Source organism: Lissotriton vulgaris, chromosome 1_1, assembly GCF_964263255.1.
Source record: "Lissotriton vulgaris chromosome 1_1, aLisVul1.2, whole genome shotgun sequence".
Taxonomy (NCBI): Eukaryota; Metazoa; Chordata; class Amphibia; order Caudata; family Salamandridae; genus Lissotriton; species Lissotriton vulgaris.
The window spans coordinates 540,936,625-540,950,788 of record NC_141685.1 but is presented as its reverse complement, the minus strand read 5'-3'; the positions used below and the strand labels follow the sequence as shown (position 1 = coordinate 540,950,788).

At 44.9% G+C, this 14,164-nt stretch overlaps 1 protein-coding gene across 2 annotated transcripts in view; it reads left to right on the top strand.

The window, feature by feature from the left end:
- The window catches only part of MTF2 (metal response element binding transcription factor 2), a 471,832-nt gene that overhangs the window by 440,954 nt on the left and 16,714 nt on the right, over positions 1 to 14,164 (top strand). The gene's annotated exons all lie outside the window — the stretch shown is intronic.

Here is a 14,164-nt window from a genome sequence, read left to right as displayed (position 1 = left end):
CTGGTTCTAACCCCAGAATACCAACTCCCCCAAACTAAGTACTTACCTAAGAACTGATAACCATATTTTCTCCATGGGAATACAATGATTGTTTTTCCTGGTAAATTGTTCTAAGTGTTGAGTTGCTTTTGACTTGAAAAACTGCAAATAACTAAAAACTACTCTACTTACCTTTTCTTAAGGAAATGTCCCAGTGTGATATCTAGGCATATCACACTGAGTAGAAAAAGTATTCCATAAAGTAATCTGTATTCAAAAGTAATCGAACAGTGATGCTCGAGGCATATGAGCTGTAGATCATATGCTTAAGCTTAGATCGCCACCTAGTGTTGGGTCCGGATGTTTGCACTTTTTTTTGTTTGTTAGAAGAAGTCTTTCCAACCACGAGGTAAGTAGGTAAGTGACTCCTTTCGGTGATAGTGCGCATGGGCATCAACTCCATCCTTTCATTGTTTTTTCCCGCCATTTGGTTCAGATGTGTATTGCTGCGATCCGGTTCGGCAACGTTTCTCGGACCCCTTCGGCGCGCAATCCATACCCCGACGATATTGCTATCGACCGCATTAGTCGTGTATCATATCACCTGTAAATTCTTCGATCAGAAAACTCGTGGAAGGCTGTCTGACGTACCCGCGCCGACCTCTCTAGCAGTCGATGGAACGGACTCCTTTCAAGGTATGTCCCAGGTGTCATGCTAAATTTCTACCACCGACTTGCACGAAATGTGCAACCTCTGTCTGTCGTCGGAACACGACGAGAAAGACAGCAAAGCGTGCAGATCGTTCCGATCAAAAAAGACTGAGTGGTCGTCGGGCTCAACGTAACGAGATGCAACAGCAAAGCGGCTCTGCCCCGGACATCTTCGGCGAAGATTCCGACTCCCAACACCATGCCCGAGGAGCCGAAGAAGAGGAAGAACATTTCTCCGTGTCCGAGGACGACTAAGACATGGAAGAAGAGGAACAAGTTACTCCGGGTCAGCGTACTGTGAGTAAAAACAACGCCTTGCCTCCGAACAACCTAAGACAAAGGCTCCGCTCCTTCCTCTGCCTTCGGGCCCAGGTCGGCACCAACAAAAGGTGTCTGACACCCCGCCTTCAGGCTCTGCTCCGAAACATAAAGAAAAGCCTTTTGGTCCAGGCTCGAACTGACCCCAGCTCAGTGCCACCCCAACACCTTTGGCACCGAAGCATAAGTCAAAGCAGACACCACTGGCTCTAAAACAGGCAACCAAGGATAAAGAGACTCTGTCGAAAGAGCCTCGGTCTGGTCACTCTATTTCGTATCCGAAACAGAAAAAGCTTGTGAGTCACCCTGATACAGGACATGTTCAGGCCACTATACCCAAAGAAAGGAAATTAGACCTACCAGAGGACTACCACATTCCTCTAAAGAGGAAAAGTGTGGGTACTAACCCTTCTCAACCTTACATTACACCCACTTCTCCTATTAATCCTAATTTACTTATTTCACCGAACAATTCACCACCAATTGAGATCCCCCACAGGACACTGATGCTTGGCAGTACTATCACACTGATCCAGATCAAGATAAGGATCCAGATTTGTACCCCGCCAAACCTCCCCACCAGATAACATTGGGTACATTGAGCTCCTTAATAGAGCTGCTCTAAATAGCCAGCACCCACAGATCCTACATACATCAAGATTCAGTTACCTTTAGACTCTCTTGTTGTATCTAATGCTTGCAAAAGAGCAAATTCCCAAACATCAGGTGAAGCTTTTCCTTCAGATAAGGAGTCCAAGCTCTTTGACGCCTCAGGCAAAAGAGTAGCTTCACAAGCAGCTAACCATTGGCGTATTGCCAATACTCCAGCTTTACTGGGTCGTTATGACAGGGCTTACTACGATGAGTTAGAAAAACTCATGCAGCTCTTACCAGACTAACATTAGACTAAGGCTAACGACCTTATTCAAGAGGGTAAGCTCATTACATATACATCTATCAGGTGTGCCCTAGATGCAGCAGACACAGCAGCCTGTACAATTAACACCAGTGTGCTAATACGAAGGCATGCTTGGTTGAGAATTTCAGGTTTCAAACCTGAGGTGCAAACCTCCATCCTCAACCAACCCTTTGATAAGGAACAGCTCTTTGGACCACAGTGGACACCTCGCTGGAAAAAGTGAAAAAAGATACAGAGGTTGCAAAGTCCATGGGGGCTTTGCAGTCACCCACCAATAGGGGTTCCTTTTGCCGCTCCTTTTATAGGGGTAGCTCTAAAAAAATTCATCGCCACTACTCCTCTTGCAAATCATCTATCCCCCTCATCAAGAGGTTATTTCAGAGGAGGTTTTAGAGGAAACAATAGTAAGGGAAGAAGCAGAGGCAACTCCACCCGCTCTTCCCCCACCGGCAACAAACGGTGATTTCCATCCAATACCCCCCGATTATTCCACTCATGTTGGCGGGGACATCTCTCCTAATTTCTCCCTGTCTGGAACTCCATCACTTCAGACAAATGGGTACTGCAAATTATCCAATATGGTTACTGCCTGGAGCTTACATCTAATCCCCCAAATATCCTTCCAAGACCACATGCAATGTCACCGGAACACCTTTCACTCTTAAAGCAAGAGGTTCTCTCTCTCCTAGAAAAACAAGCCATGGAACCAGTTCCAATACAATACCAAGGGACCAGTTTTATACTCCCTGTACTTCTTAATTCCCAAGAAGGATGGCTCTTTAAAACCTGTATTGGACCTCAGACAACTAAATCTCTACATCCAATCAGACCACTTTCACATGGTCACACTTCAACAGGTTCCCCGCTCCTTTAGTAAGGCGACTTTCTGTCCACACTGGATCTAAAGGACGCCTATTTCAATATTCCCATTCACCCCGCTCACCGCAAATATCTCAGGTTTGTGGTAAACGGCCAACATTATTAATTCAAAGACCTCCCATTCGGAGTGACTACAGCACGGAGTGATTTCACAAAGAGTCTGGCAGTAGTTGCAGCTCATTTAAGAAGACCGCACGTTCACGTCTTCCCCTACCTAGACAACTAGCTAATAAAAGCCAAATTACAATAGAGCTGCCTACGTCACACTCGAAAAACAGTCCAACTGCTTCACAACCTCCAGTCAGGGCCGGACTGGCCGTAGCGGGCACCGGGCATTTCCCCGGTGGGCTGCTAGGGTGGGGCCGATTTTGTTACAGGGCCGTTTTTGCAGGAAAGCAACACAATCGGTCCCTGTAACAAAATCGGCCGAAAACAGCCCTGGCAACCTGGCAAACAACTCGGCCAGGGGGGGCGGCCGAGCTTTTTGCCAGGGCCAGTTTTGGTTCCCAGTCCGGCCCTGCCTCCAGTTCACTGTAAACCTCACCAAGTCTCATCTCCAACCACTCAACACACAAGTGTATTTAGGAACCACAATAAACACTCAGAAAGCTCTAGCATATCCCAACCCAGTCAAGATCTGCAACATGTGGACTCTTAATATCGCAGTTTCAGCCTCAACACTCTTTACCAGCTCGAGTGTTCATGGAATAATGGCATCTTGCATTTTCATCGTTCCTTACGCAAGACTCCAAATGCATCCCCTTCAGGAATGTTTAGCAGGTCAGTGGAACCAGGCTCAAGGTCAGTTATCAGATCTAGTGTTGGTAGATGGCCGCACTTGCCGCTCTCTGCAGTGGTGGAACATACAAAACCTTTTCTAGGGCTCAGCCATTCGTCAACCCGGTTCCACAGATAGTGCTAACAGCAGACTCATTGCTCACTGGTTGGGGACCTCATTGTAGGAAGGTGGATACCTGACTATGGTTGCCCCCAACTTTTTGCCTAGTGTTTAGCTGGTTTTCGACTTAGTTGGCCTGGGATCCTGCTATTCAGGACCCCAGGACCCCAGGCTTCCTGCTCTCTCTGTTAAAATGGACTCCATGTACCTTAGGTACATATCTAATTGGTATTGGGTCTCTCTTGTACAGTGTACCATAGGTACCCAGGGCATAAGTGCACCCAAGGCCTACCAGGGGCTGCAGCATGTATTATGCCACCCCTGGCTGGCCATCTAAACGGACACAACTGGCTGGTAACACAGCTGGGGCAAGGTGGTGTAATCACCCTTTGCTTTAGATATAGTATACCTATATCTAACCCTAAAATGGACACTTATACTCCTATAAGTCACTCCTATGGCAGGCCTTAACAATCCTGGAGGCAGAGTGCTTGAAATTATGTGAGATGGTGCTCTAGCATGAGCTGAGCCTGTCTGCAGCTTTCGGAACCAAGTCCTTTAGCTGTTTTCATAATAACGCTATACCATATACTCTGAAGTGCATTATAATCCTCGCGGTTATTGCTAACTTTGGCATAGCATTATCAAAACATGTCGAGTAAGGTGTCATACAAATTGGAATACTACCCCCTCGCCAGTTCTGGCGATGGGGGTAGCATTCCACCCTTTTAGAGGGACACAACATGTATGTAACTGTGAACCCTGGTTAAAGTTAACTCGAGTCTTGGCATCTCAAAATGGATGCTGCCACAACAGACACAAGTCTGACCTCCTGCTGCTGGGAGTCCTTCCAGCGAGGGAGGCCTGGACAAAGGGTTTCCTGCCTTGGGAGGAAACCCAAGCTAGCACCACCCCAGACAGGATTTTGTGTATTGAGGTAGGACAGGCTGAAAGGAATGAGACATGCCTGGGGCACACAAGGTGTCCCTGTGCATACCCCGGTTCAAACCAGTTGCTGGGGCACTCCAGCCCCAGCTCTGGCGCAAAACCGGACAAAGGATAGGTGGTGTAACCACCCCCCTTCCTGGTCCCACCCATAGGAGGGACCTAGTCATAGTACAGCTCCCTTTAGGAGAATAAAGGTAGGAGCTGGTCCCATTCCAAATTAGATTAATCCTGATTTGAAACTACAAGAAGAAGCTCTGGACTTCGACGTTCTGCTCCACAGAAGACTGAATAAATCTCCCTTGTGGCCAAGGAGTGACCACCCTGCACAAGCAGGCACCATCAAGCGTCCTAGAGGTTCACTTTGTCGTCCTTCCTGCCGGAACCAGACTTCAGAGCCCGACGAGATCCGGACTTCCAGACCTCTCCGACCTCTACCTACATCTGCAGCACAGTTGAGATCCGTGGGTGCGACGAGACACGTGGGACCGGCCATCTTGGAGAAACTGCACTTCGCTTCCAAAACCACTTCAGAGGCATAGTCGAGAAAGTGCTTTGGGGATTGAGAAGCCCCAGCCCCGAGCAGCTCCTGCACAGAAGATCAGCCCTCCAGCATCCATGAGATCTGCGTGGGGCCCTTTTGCTTGATTGCTGCCAGATGCGTTGTCTGGTCACTTGCCGGCTGGCTAGTGACCTCCTAGACGACGATCCACGAAATCTACACCGCTGGTGTGGTTGCTCCAGACTGGCCCTTGCTTCCCTGCAAAGGAGAAGCACCCTGGACCCTCCTGGTCCGCACCAGATGCCTTTTCCACTCACCGCGTGGGTTGCCTTTGCCAAGGCCTGTTGACGCCGACTCCGAAACCAACACCGCCGACAGCGAGAGCCTGCGTGGGACAGCTCGTGCCTCCATCCTGGTCGTCAAAGACACCACCTGGTCCACGTGGCTGCAGAGTCAAGCGTCCACTCTTCACCTGATCACGACAACTGCATCTGGTTCCTTCCTGGTTCCACTCCGGTCACTGGCTAGTGACTGTGAACATTGTCCCCTCTGCTTTCAGGTCTTCATCTTCCTCGATCCACCCTTGGATCGCTCCGGACAGTTTCCTCCTGGTCGCCTGCAGCATCTTTCTTCAAGGCTCCATAGACTTCAACGCGGAAACCAGACACACTTTCACACCTTTGGACCCGCAGCCAGTGGGTGAGGTAACGAGAGCATTTCGGTGCTCACGGGTAGATTGACTCTCCTAGTGTCCAGGTATCCAGTCGTTTTAGTCCTAGCTAGTCGAACTGTATTTTACTTACCTTTTCGTAATTTGTACTGTCCATTGACTTTGTCCCGCATCTCGCGTGTGAGTTCACACTCTGCACACGCGTCCCGGGGGCCTCCTGCTACTTACCTACGGTTAGGGTAGTGTAGTCCCAGCGATCCTACAGCCTCTGGATAGCTCCATTTCTTCTATCGATTTCCTTATACCATTTACTTAGTATATGGTTTGTCGCGCCCCTAGGGCACCATTGTAATTTGTGCAACTTATCGTATTTTTCTGAAGAGTCTTGTCATTTGCTTAGCCCTCTGATCTCATAAAGAGTTCAGAGGTGTTTGTTATTAATAAATATATTGTTTATTTTCATAACAACCTGTGTGGTGTCCTTTCATTTGGTATTCAAGGGGTTCTATGTGGTAAAACAGCTGGCTTCACATGCCAAAAGAGTTTAGCCTAAGACTGCTTTGTCCATGCTACCATTAGGATAGCTGGTCTATAAGGTTGACTTACAACCAAGCACCATAAGGGTTGTTTGGACTGATACAAGGTGATCACTAGAACTAGTGAGCATCATATATCAGGCCAACTTCTCACACTCATCTCCAGACAAATACCATTCAGGGCGTGTGGACTCTACAACAGAAACAACTCCACATAAACCATCTAGAACTGAAGGCAATTTTTTAGCAGTGAAAGCTTATCAAATTTATCTAGTAAACAAAGCTGTCCTGATTCGCACAGACAACATGACAGCAATGTACCACATACAAAAACAGAGGGACACATACTCTCCAGCTCTCACAGCTAGCCCAGAGCATACGGAGATGAGCCATACCTCAAAAGATATATCTCCTTGCAGAACATCTCCTAGGAGTAGACAACTAGATTGCAGATCTGCTCAGTCGTCAACAGCAACGGATACACAAATGGAAACTCCACCCTCAAGTTCTGCTCCCATTCTTCCAAATGTGGGGCTTACCAGACATAGATCTGTTCGCCACTCAACGCCAAAATGCCCAAACTTTGCATCCAGGTATCCACACCCATTGTCCAAAGGCAATGCGCTGTGGATGAATTGGTCCGGGATATTACCTAGACAGCAGACCCTGACACTAATCCTAGTTCCTCCCACATGGGCCCGTCAACCGTGGTTCACAACCCTGTTGGAACTATTAGTAGTCCCTCACCAAAAATTACACATTACTCCCAATCTTCACCCGAAATCATGGAGAGATAAGGCATCCAGATCGCAGTCATCACAATCTTGCCATCTGGCACCTGAAATCCTAGAGTTTGGTTATCTTAATCTTCCGCCATACTGCATGAATATTATCAAAGAGGCTAGGCGCCCGACCCACAAGAGCATGCTAAGCAGAAAAGTAGAAGCGGTTTGTCATTTACTGTCACAGTAATAAAATCAATCCGCTAGATGCTTCAATTCAAAACATCATTTGCTGCGTGCTACATGTACAGTGTTCCAATTTAGCGTATATATCTATACGCTTACATCTTGCTGCATACCTACAAAACAGACATCATTTGTCTCTTTTTAGAGTGTCTGCTATTAAAGCATTTATGGAAGGCCTTAAGAGTCATTCCACCCAGACTCCACCTGCTTCAGTGTGGAATCTCACTATAGTCCTTACAAGACTTCTGGGTCGACCTTTTGAGCCATTACACAAATGTGAACTACAATTTCTCACTTCCTCATAGCCATTACATCTCTACGAAGAGTAGGTGAGCTCAAGGCACTAACCATAGAAGAACCATTCTTACAAATGCACCAAAACAAAGTGATTTTAAGAACTAACCCCAAATTTTTACCTAAAGTTATTTCTGCCTTTCATATCAACCAATCTGTTGAGTTGCCTGTGTTCTTCCCTCAACCACATTCAGTGGCACTACGTGCTCTTCACACCTTGGATGTCAAAAGAGCATTACCATACTACATAGACAGGACAAAACCTTTCAGAAAAAAACCACCACACAAAGGCAATCCAATATCAAAATCAAGTATTGCAAGGTGGATAGTTAAGTGCATTGAAATATGCTACATTAAAGCTAAACGCACATTAACAGTTCCCCCTAGAGCGCATTCTACATGCAAACCTGGGGCTTCTATGGCATTCTTAGGAAATATACCTGTAGATGACATATGCAAAGCTGCAATATGGTTTGCACCACACGCATTCACAAAACACTATTGTGTAGATGTGTTAGCAAGACAGCAAGCTTGTGTGGCAGTTTTACGTACACTATTTCAGACTAATTCAACAGCTACAGGTTAGCTACCGCTCTGGACGATATCAGCTATGTAGTCTATGCTTAAGCATATGATCTACAGTCTATCTGCCTTGAACAGAAAATCTACTTACCCAGTATGCATCTGTTCTTGGCAAATAGAGCTGTAGAGTCATATGCACCGACCCGCCTCCCCGGGTACCTTTACCTGTTGCAGTAATATCTTAATTAGATACTTTATACATGGGCATCTCTTTACTACTCTTACTAACTCCATCATCACCATTACGGCAAAACAATCTAAGGATTGAGGTGATGCCGTGCGCACTATCAACGAAAGGAAGAGTCACCTGCCTTGTGACTGGAAAGACTTCTTCGAACAAAAACAAAGTGCGAACACCCGGACCCAACACTAGATGGCGATCTATGCATAAGAATATGACTCTACAGCTCAGTATGCCAAGAACAGATGCATACTGGGTAAGTACCATTTTCCTTCCACTGTATTGAAAAGATTTATAAACCTGTAACAGACATTTTCTTTCAGCTTGCTTTTATTGTCCAACCTGCCTTGAAAAGTTCCATTTACACTTACCTGTACCAAGCTTGCTTGGTTCTAGAAAGGAAATATAACTAAATATTTTTAATAGTAACACATTGGTCTTAGTTCATATGTTGTATGACATCTTTGCTGTCTGAGTGTGTTCAACAAATGCTTAACTGCCCTCTGATAGAGCCTTATTGCTTGCCCACACTACAACAAATAGAGAGTAAGTTGCTAGTTACTTTGACATCTGCCTACCTTTGGGATTCCACTGGACTCTGTGCATACTATAGCTCATTTTGGTATAGTATATACAGAGCCAGCTTCCTAATTTTAGAAATTTGTGGCAGAAGAACAAGTTACTTCTACTAGACATCAGCACACTGGCATGTTCTGATTTCTAAGGGCTTTACTGGGGTGGGACGGACCTAATGCACAGTGGGTAGGAGCGTGAATGGAGGATAGGAAGAAATTCACAAGATAGGGAATATGCTGTCAGTCTTGATCCCAAAAGGCGTTATCATGGGTAAGTAATTTTTTGTTTGCACTTCTATATCCTGCACAGTAGCCTTAGCCTCTTCCATCTGTCTCAATGCAGCCTGTGATTTTAATTAATTTGTTCTTTGCACAGGTCACTTTTTAAAATGTTATTCACTGACACCCCCTCCCCACATTCCCCTCTAGCTTTTAAGGTCACCTGCCCTCTATCAAATTGCTCATCCATTTACTCCTTAGAGACAATGAGGGCCCTCCCTCAACCCCAAAGTCTGCTTCTCTTCCTCAGTTTTATCATCAGACTCTAATTGGCTGTGTAGTGATGTGGAATCAGGCCAATCCCTTCTTATGACAATGATTGGAAAAGTGCCAATTCTGTGCGCCTGCTCTCACATTACAACAGAGAAACCTGGGATGAAATACAGGAGCTTAGGCAACATCTTCCTGAATATAAAAAGCAGGGGGAAAATCTAGTCAACGACGGTAAAATCATTCTAAACGCTACCATAAAATGTGCCTTAGATGGAACAGGCACAGCTGCTAGGGGCATAAACACATCTATCCTGTTCAGAAGACCTGCATGGCTAATTATTTCTGGGTTCACACCTGAATTACAGCAACATATTTTAAATGTCGCTTTCGATGGGGAACACCTCTTCGGACCAGCTGAAGGCACTCAACTTGAAAAAATGAAAAAGGACGCCAACACAACCAAATCAATTGGTATTATTTTCTAAAGTAGAGGCTTTTGCAGCTCCCCTTCCTTGGTACCTCCGAAAGGGCTGTTTTGCGATGTGGTTTGTCAGGCACCAATCGCGTTCAACAACAACAATACCACCAGCAGGGGCGTGGTTACTATTGTGGAGTCTACAAAAATAATTAAGACTGAAAGAGAGGCAGCTCAACAAAGCCACTCAACCCCCCACCCTCCAACCACCACCACCACAAAACACCAGTCGGTGGAAGGCTACTACAATTCCATCCGTTGGGGCAAAACATTACATCAGCCCAGAGGGTCTTAGAAAGTTTCAGAAAAGGGTATTGCCTAGAACTAGTTCAACAACCACCAAATATTCCACCCAAAAAGCAGGTCTTAAATACACACCATCTACACCTGCTCAAAGAAGACATAAAGGCATTACTACAAAAAGGGGCCATCTAAATAATCCCACGCAAGTATCAAAACAAAGGAGTGTATTCCATTTATTTTTTAATACCAAAGAAAGATGAAACTAAAACTGTGATGAATGCACAGGAGACTTGATTTGGATCAGAAAGTGAAGTTTAATCCAAGGTAAATAACTCCACCCGTACATGAGCGTCTGGTCATCGAGAAGCCAACGGTTACAATGGCTAACCGAAGGACTCAGCCGACCATGCACGGGAGACCACACGTTTAAAGCATAACAATTACATGCACGGGCTGTGGCTCGTGAACAACACATTTGAAGCATAACAAATACAAACACGGGCTGTGGCTCGTGAACTCAACACGAGCCAAGCCTCCTAATGAAAATGGACACACGCCGCGAGATGTAACACGCGGCGTGATACGCATCATTACATTACACCACCTTCCCCCTTACAACAGTGAACAAAAATGAAAAATTAAGAAAAGAAAAACCACTAAAAAAAAAATAAAAAAATGTCTAAAAACTAACAAATTCGTTATATCTTTCCGGTGCCCTGATACGTCTGCCAAAAGAAGAAACATTTTCGCAAACCGTAGAATTCTGATTAATGGCAACATTTGAAGAATTTGCTAAGCCCTCCACAGGAAGTTGTTCAAAGGAATGACTAGGAACAAGTTGCTCACAGGAATGACTAGGAACAAAAGAAACAGAAGGAGCATCCATCCAAAAGCTCCAATCCAAATTATCAGAGTTATCTCCACACTTCTTGTTTTTGATAATTTCAGCTTGATGATCAGACACTTTCACCAATTGGCGCTTATTCCACCAACCCTTTTTGCCTAGAAAAGCCGCTCCTTTGCTAACTTTTACTACCTGGACAGGGGCAAAAAATTTTGAGCGTCCTTTAACTACTCTTTCAGGATTCTTCATTAAAACCCAGTCACCAACCAGAACATCCACCAATTTACTATCTGAAGTACCATCAAAATGTAACTTCATTTGATTTTGTTTCTCAAGAACAGTTTTCTTAACCGAGTCCAAATCAACAGTTTTTACTGCAGAACCCTGGTGTAACCAAGAAGGAAATAAAACAGAACGATTCTCCCTCTCAGCAAAGAAAATGGAGAGACACCAGTCACGCAATGAGGAGAGGTATTATAGTGCCATACTTTTTGCTTCACAAACTCACCTACTTTGTAACCACAAGATACTGCAGTCTGAACACCTTCTTTGATTACTTTATTCCCCCTCTCAACAAGACCGTTCGAAGCTGGGGAATATAGAGCTACCTTCAGTTGTTTAATATCCAATTGCTTCAAAAATTTACACATTTTATCAGAGACAAAATGAGTCCCATTATCCGTGACGATAAATCTTGGGGACCCTTCTAAATCAAAAACCTTCTTGAGAAAGGTTATGGTAGAGTCTGAATCTGGTGACTTAACGAAATCAAAGTACATCCACTTCGAGAAATAATCGACTAGAAGAATAACATACTTATTCTCTTGTTGAAGAATGGAATATGGGCCTGAAAAATCTACCCCAACTTTCTCCCAAGGGGATGTTAGGAAATTCAGTAGGATGCAAAGGTACTTTTAACGTGCGCCAATGTTTGTCGGACAACAAACACTCCGGGCAAGAGTCAATCAAATTCTTGACTTGGGAATCTATTGATGGCCACCAATAGTGTTGTTTAATACGCATGGATGTCTTAGTCGCCCCTAAGTGACCTTGATGTGCCTTATTAATAATGGATTCCCTTAATTTAAAAGGGGGAACACATTTCTCACCTCTCCGAACTATACCGTTCTCAACGGAAAGTTCCTCTGCAATTTGGGCAAAACTACGCAAATCCCCACTCAAACCCCTGGGCTCGGGCCAACAATGAGTGGTAAACTCAACAACTTTCAACAGCACATTGTCCAAAGTGGTGGCTTCCTTCCAATCATTCTCTGAGATCACATCGCTAATTTCATCCACAGCGTCCACAACCGTTACACATTCTACATCCTCCACTAAAAAGTCCTCCTCGTCATCCTTGACCATAGCCATCCTGGATAAGCAATCAGCCCGAAAGTTCTTGCCTCCTACAATATGCTTAACGGTAAAGTTAAATTCCTGCAATTTTGAAACTAATCTCATAAGCCGTGCTGACATGGAAGCTGAATTGGACTTATTAAAGATATAAATTAGGGGTTTGTGGTCAGTGACCAACTCGAATCTTCTACCCCAAATGTACATTTTAAACTTGTGGACCGCCCATGCACAAGCCAGGGCTTCCCTCTCAATTGTGCTATATCTTTGTTCAAAGTCTTTAAGTGCTCTAGACGCAAACGCCACTGTTTGCTCCTGACCATTAACTTTCTGTGTAAGAACTGCCCCTAGTCCAGAAATACTTGCATCTACAGTGATAACGGAGACGGCATCCTCCCTGAAAGCATGTATGGCCTTTGCAGAAACAATCATTTTCTTAATCTCACAAAAAACCTTGTTCAACTCCTCCGTCCAAATAAAATTGGACCCTTTCCTCAAAAGACGCCTTAAAGGTTCAACTAGTTGGGAGTATGATTGAACAAACCTAGCATAATACTCTGCTAGCCCAAGGAAAGATCGTAAAGCATCTTTATCCGGAGGGGGCTTTGCATCCTCAATGGCTCTAATAACCGAAAATTTGGGGGTGATACCTTGGTTTGAGACCGTATGTCCCAAGTATTCAATTTTATTCACTGCAAATTTGCATTTATCAGTACGGACCGTCATATTCCTAGACATTAAAATTGAAAGAACATTTCTGAGAATGACATTATGCTCGTCTAATGTTTTGGCAAAAATCAAAATATCATCAAGGTATGCCTGTACACCTGCTATCCCCTGGAATAATACATCCATCAGCTTCTGGAAAACACTACCAGCGGACGCTAAACCAAAAGGAAGGCGAAGAAATTTGAAAGCTCCAAATGGGGTGATAAAAGAAGTAAGTTCTTGGGATTCCTTAGCCAAAGACACCTGATGGTACGCTGACCTAAGATCGAAAACCATTTTGCGTCGCCTATGTTTGCCAGAAGCTCATGAATTCAGCAGATTGTAACCGACCAATAGGCGAGGTTTGTTGAGGAAAATGAGGAAAACAAACCCGCTGATTGAAGGAACGGTTAAGGCTTCCAATAGCCTATTAAGATCGAGTGCCTTTTGAAGAAGCAGGAAACCTCGACTGCCTTTTATTAAGCAGGAGACCTTTGATGACAACGCTGACGATGAGGTGCCGAATAAAGAAGAAAAATCAGCGTAGGTAGGGTGGAGTCTCCCGATCGTCGCCAAAATATGTGATGAATGGACAGGAGACTTGATTTGGATCAGAAAGTGAAGTTTAATCCAAGGTAAATAACTCCACCCGTACATGAGCGTCTTGTCATCGAGAAGCCAACGGTTACAATGGCTAACCGAAGGACTCAGCCGACCATGCACGGGAGACCACACGTTTAAAGCATAACAATTACATGCACGGGCTGTGGCTCGTGAACAACACATTTGAAACATAACAAATACAAACACGGGCTGTGGCTCGTGAACTCAACACGAGCCAAGCCTCCTAATGAAAATGGACACACGCCGCGAGATGTAACACGCGGCGTGATACGCATCATTACATTACAAAAACTTATTCGGGATCTGCGGAAACTCAGTCTCCTAATACTATCAGAACATTTTCACATGGTCACATTACAAGATGATATAACAGTGAGCATATCCAGCCAGCTTAGCTATGATGTGATTATGCTCCTGCCTGCACAACTCACTGTACCTCCTTCCTTCCACTGTTCCAATTCCAGGAGT